Here is a 6,342-nt window from a genome sequence, read left to right on the forward strand (position 1 = left end):
TCCCCTTTCTTTTCCCTTCCCAGGGTGACTGGCCAGGGACAGAGCAGAGAGGCCCAGGAGTAGTTGGAGAAGTGTGGATGAGACAAAGCACCAAGGGGAAGAGGTGTTTGGCCCCAAATGGGGAGAGACCTAGCCCTCTCCGCAGTGACTCTCCACTGAGTTCACAGCACAGAAAACACCTCTAGTTCAGCAACTCCATGTGGAGGTGTAAGGAGTCCAGGATTCAAAGGAACAGGCGGGTGAGAGATGGTCAGGGGGCAGTGTAGACAACAGCAGGCTCAGGTGGGAAGACGGCAGAAACTTGGGACGACTGATATTGCTGTTGGTGGCCATGGTATTCAGCTCCCACCTGATATGATGGGGCAGACAGGACTGGTCCAGGTTATACTGAATCATGGCCAGTTTGCACAGGGTCTTCAGACTAGGGCTGACATCCAAAATGCACAAGTCAGAATGATCTATGAGGTCAAATTCATCTCCCAGGCCCTCTTCAGGAGAAGGACTGGTAGCCTCAAAGAGGACAATTTTGTCACCAACAATACAGCAACACTGGCGCCGACGGGGACAGGGCACCGTCCCCTTTCGTTCATTCTTCTTCCAAGTAAAGGTCACAGGCTTGAACTTCCAGAGGTCATGGAAATGCCGATTCAGTCTTGCATTATAGCTGCCAAAGATGTACAGCTCTCCATTATATCTGAACTCTGAGTGGCTCCGGCGTCCCTCAGACAGCACTGAGGTGGGTGGGCAGTCCATCCAGGCTTCGGTCCCGGTGTCAGAGACACGATGTGGTTGCAGTAAATCTCATTGTCAGAGTGGAATGGCCCAAAGCTGTCGGCACGACCCCCAAAGACGTACATATGATTTCCCAGCATGGTGGCTGAATGGAAGTCCCTCCAGTGCGCAGAATTCCCCTTTGTGCCAATAAAGGTCCACGTAATGGTGTTGGTATCTAGCTTGTGAATGTCATTGGAAAAACAGTCTGCCAGCTGTTCGTAGCCCCCCAAAATGTACATGGTCTTGCCCAGGACACTGGCTGAATGCTCATCCCGGGCCACAGGAAGTGTTCCCGACACTCGGAGTGTGGACCACTTATGAGTATTGATGTCAAAGGCATAGAGAACGTTGTAGGCCCCTTCCGGGTCATTCCGCCCGCCCCAAAGAAAGACTGTGTCATCAATGAGGACAGTCGAGTGTCCATATCGCATGTAAGGTACTACAGGAGCCTGTCCATGGTGGCAGGCCTCACAAGGGGCAGGTTTGTCCAACGCAAGGACGCTGCATTGAAAATGTGCACATCAATCTGTCTCAGCGTCTCATAGTCTTCACCAGAACAGTACCCCTGAAGGAGTAGACCCAATGCCCAATAGCAACTGCAGCATGGTTCACCCTGCGGAGCCGGCCCTCCAGGTGCACTGTCCATCGTAAATCCTCTGAGTCACTGGTTACAGCAACATGCCCCCCCCACCCCCACCCCCTGCACCGCCTGCTGCCTCTGCCTCCTGCCAGGCCGGGCCGGACCGGGGATGCAGGTCCTCGCACAGACTGCAGCCTAGAACACGTTGCATGCCAACAGAATTGGAACCCAACGAGGTAAACACAGCAAAAAATCTGTCGAGAATGTCTTGAAGAGGATATAGCTGGTGTTCTTTTTGGAAGCAAGAATGATGAGGTTTTGCCTCATGTACTTTGGACATGTTGCTAGGAGGTCCTATTCCTTGGAAAAGGATATGGTTATGAGAAGAGTGGAGGTTCGGTGAAGGAGATACAAAAACCAGTTCAACTGATTGATTGCAATAGGTTCTTGAGTGTCATGGAGTGTGAGGATGGCACAGGAAAGAACAGGGCTCAGATCTTTTGTTTATAGGGTCACTATGAGTCATGCTCAACTAGACATTGCCTAACAACAGTAACAATGGACTGTAAGTGTAAGAGCCAGCCTGTGTTCCTCAGTTCTGCAGTAGTTGGTGAGAGGATTAATTTTTACCTGTAGGCTGTATTGTGTTAACTTTTGGGCTGAATGAGATTCAGAACTTTTTGCATTCATGTACTTTTTCCTTCCTGTATCTTATTGAAAGATTTAATTCATTGTGTATTTCTTAGACAAAGATGTAAAAGTCTTTTATTTTAGAACTGGAAGACATGGAGGAGAGGAAAATCAAGACTAAAATAATGAAAAAAGATTAGATATTTGGTCCAATGAATTATGACAAGATAATATGCATTTCTAGGAGTAAAATTATGTTTTCATAAGTGAAATGCCACTATATATCTTTAAGAGTAAGAGAGTTAGGTCAAATGCAGGGGATTCTTAACACTCTGTCATTCTCATACTCATTTTGGAGTAAATAACCAAGATAAGGAGCTAATTAAATGACCCCTGAAGCATCAATGTTGAAAGGTAAATCCCCTCATAAAAGAATAGAAACTTAGTAGAGGAAGTGATCATGACATGTATATTTTTCACAAAGCTTTAAACTTCCAACTCTGAGTTGACTCAACTTTCCAAGGGCACAGAAAAAATTAGGAAGTAATTTAAGCAACTGGTGTCCTGACAGTTCCCAACCGCAGGAAGATTGAAAATAAATCTATAGTTCAGGATTCTTGTTATAGAGCATATTCTTCCCAAGATCTATTCCAGAAAACAAAATATCTGCAACTAAATGTTGTATGGCTTAAAGTTAGCCAAGAACAGTTGTTAGTCAAACCAAAATTAAAAAAAAAAAAACCAGCAAACTCGTTGCCCTTGACTCTATTCCAATCCATGGTGATTCTGTAGGTTAGAGTAGAACTGTCCAATATTGTTTTCAAAGCAATCAAATGTTAAAGAAGTGAAATGTCACATTTTTCTCTAATAAAATAGCTAGTGAGTTTGAAAAGCATATTTTGAGGTAGTAGCCAAGTGCTTTAACAATAGTGCCATTAAGATCCTTCTAAAATAATTATTACTACAAAATTCTCTGAAGCAATTTAGTCTGTAGTACTTCACTTTTCATTTTCCTCAACATAACACATATTTTCCCTCTTCAATTTGAGGAATAGATTGCCCCTAACTTATAATTTCTTAAATTACAATTATGACAGACTAGGACAGACAGAGTTTAAGGCTTTTGTACATAGGGCTTTTGTACTATGAGTCAAAAGCAACTCGACGGCACATAACAACAACAACAACAACAATACCTAATATTCCCTTAGAATACTCTTTGGAATATGTTATAATGGAATGCTAGTCATAGTTTATTATAATAGTAATTTAAGACTTGAAAGCTGGACAAAAAAGATGACAGAAGAATTGATGCCTTTGAGCTGTGGTGTTGGAGAAGAGGATTGCACATCCCATAGACATCTAAAAGAACAAACGGCTATGTCTTGGAGAGGGTGCAGCCAGAGAGCTCTTTGGAGGCAAGAATTATGAGGCTTTGCCTCACATACTTTGGGCATGTTGCTGGGAGGGGCTATTTCTTGGAGAAGGACATGATACTTGAAAGGGTGGTGGGTCAGTGAAGGAGAGGAAGACTCTTGATCGGGTGGATTAACATAGTGACTGCTGCAGTAGGCTCTTGTGTGTCAAGAAGTGTGAGGATGGTACAGGATAGAACAGGGCTCAAAGCTTTTATTCACAGGGTCACTATGAGTTGTACTTGATGCAAGGATACATAACAATAACAACAACATGAGTAACCTTGAGAAGAATAGAAATCTTAGAACACTTCACTATGCTCATATGAAACATACACCTTGAAAAAAGAGTTCTTCTCCAAGTACAGTAAGGGGACACTTCAGGGTTTAAAATCAGGAAAAGTATTCATCATGGTTGTATCCTTTCTCCATAGTTGTTCAGTCTGTATGTTGAGCAATTAATTAATGAAGCTGGACTCTGTGAAGAAGAATGTGGCATCAGGATAGGATGAAGACTCATCAACAACCTGTATACCACAGATAATACAACTTTATTTGCTGAGAGGAAGCTTTTAAACAGTTGCTGTAGAAAATTAAGGACTATAACCTTCACGAAGGATTGGATCTCAACATTGAGAAGACAAACAATCTTCTCCACTGTACCAATGAGCAACATTATGATAGATGGAGAAAAGAGTGAAATTTTCCATTATTTCACCTTAGTTGGATCCATTATATACACCCGTGATACGAACAGTCAGGAGATTAGGAAACATATTGCATTGGGCAAGTCTTCTGTCAAGGACTTTTACAAATTATTGAGGATGGATAATATGTGTTTGAACACTAAAGTGCACTTAGTTTAGGCCAGGTCTTTTAAATCACTTTCCATGCATTTGAGAGCTGCACAATGAATAAGGATGATGATGTCTTTCAGTTCTGGTCCTGGAGAATAACGCAAAATATCCTGTGGACTGTCAAAGGAAGAGATATGTCTTGGGAAAAGTGTAGCTGTAGTGCTTATTGGAAACAAGGATGGTGAAGCTTTGTCTCACATACTTTGGACATGTTGCTAGGAGAGGTGTTTGTTTGGTTTTTTTGTGTTTTGTTGTTGTTGTTGTTGTTGGTCAGGAACATTACTAGGAAAGATTGGGGGCTAGTGAAGGAGAGGGATACACGAAATGAGACAGATTGACAAAATGACAGGAGCAAAGGGCTCAAGTATGTCAGAGATGATGATAAGGACCTAGGATAGAAGAGGGCTAAGGTCTGTTATTCATAGGGTTGTCAAGAGTCAGATTCCACTCAATGGTATCTACAAAAACAACAGATTACTATCCATAATGAAATGAACTAGGTAACTTCACACCTTATCCCTAATTAATGTTTTACTTGTATTCAGGATTTTTGAAATTTTGTTTTAATTTTAGTGCTCCATCTAACATACTTTGGACATGTTGTAAGGGGGGACTGGTCCTTGGAGAGGGACATCATGCTTGGGAGGGTGGAGGGGCAGCACAGGAGGGGAAGGCCCTCTATGAGTTCGATGGATTCAATGACTGGGGTAATCGGGATGGGTGTATCACAGACAGTGCGATTGGCACAGGACAGAGCAGGGTTTAGGGCTGTTGTACATAGGGCAGCTATGAGTCGCAAGCGACTCGACGGCACATAACAACAACAGCATTAGAAACTGAAACTTTAAGTAGAACCTTAAATTCTACTTTATCAGATGTCTTCAGAGTTGTTGGTTACTTTCACACTTGTGGTTAAAAAATACTGCTTCAAGTCCCATATCTGATTTAGTCCAATTTTGTTTCTTTTTCTTAACTAGGTCCAACTTTCTCCTTATGACACCTAAAAAGTAGCATATCTTCTAAATGTAATAACTTACCTGATACCTGCAACGACTCCCCATACACGAGATTGCTTTACTGATTATATTGGCTACTTATTCATTTCACCTATTTCATGGACACAGAACTAGACTACTTCCTAATCCTCTTACTGCTTAGTGTGTGACCATATGTGTGAGACCAGTGAAATGTGGTAAATTTCCTTTTTAGGATGAAAATCCTGGAATCAAAACCTTCCTTATTACCTTTCCTTCCCATTAAGTGAAGGACACAGATGGCCTGGAGGATAGTGGCACAGTTGTTATTGTTCTTATGTGCTGTCGAGTGGCTTGCGACCCATAGCGACACTATGTATAACATCCCTAAACTCTATTCTATCCTGTGCCAATCTCACTGTCTCCAACACACTCATCCCGATTACCCCAGTCATCGAATCAATCCATTTCCTACAGAGCCTTCCCCTTCTGTGCTGTCTGTCCCTCCACCCTCCCAAGCATGATGTCATCTCCAAGGACTGGTATCTCCTTACAATATGACCAAAGTATGTCAGACAAAGCCTCAGAACACTTGCCTCCAAGAAGCAGCCCAGTTTAACCCTTTTCAGGATGAATCTGTTTGTTTCCTTAGCAGTCCATGGTACCCTTAATAATCTTCTCCAACACCAAAGCTCAAAGACATCAATTCTCCTATCTTCCTTAGTCATTGTCCAACTCTCTGACGCATAACAAGTGATTGCAAAGACCATGGCCTGCATCAAATGCACCTTTGTCTCCAGAGAGACACGATTGCTCTTCAGTAACCTGGAGAGGTCCCTAACAGCAGATTTCCCATCACAATGCATCTTTTAATTTCCTGGCTGCTGATGCCAAGAGTGTTGATTGTGGATCCAAGCAGACTAAAGCTGTGAAAAATCTCAATCTCTTCACCATCCATCCTGATGCTGCCAATTGACCCAGTGGTGAGAATCTTTGTGTTCTTGATATTGAGCCTCAATCCATATTGGAGGCTGCAGTCCTTAACCCTCTGCAGCAAGTGCTTCAGGTCCTCCTCAGTTTCAGCAAGCAGGGTTGTGTCATCTGATAACACA

General features: G+C 42.7%; 1 pseudogene; it reads right to left on the reverse strand.

The window, feature by feature from the left end:
* Positions 1 to 186: 186 nt before the first annotated feature.
* The window catches only part of LOC102868252, a 15,326-nt pseudogene continuing 9,170 nt past the window's right edge, over positions 187 to 6,342 (reverse strand).

The sequence above is a fragment of the Elephantulus edwardii genome, unplaced genomic scaffold, assembly GCF_000299155.1.
Source record: "Elephantulus edwardii isolate Elephantulus edwardi_28Jun2011 unplaced genomic scaffold, EleEdw1.0 scaffold00500, whole genome shotgun sequence".
Lineage (NCBI taxonomy): Eukaryota > Metazoa > Chordata > Mammalia > Macroscelidea > Macroscelididae > Elephantulus > Elephantulus edwardii.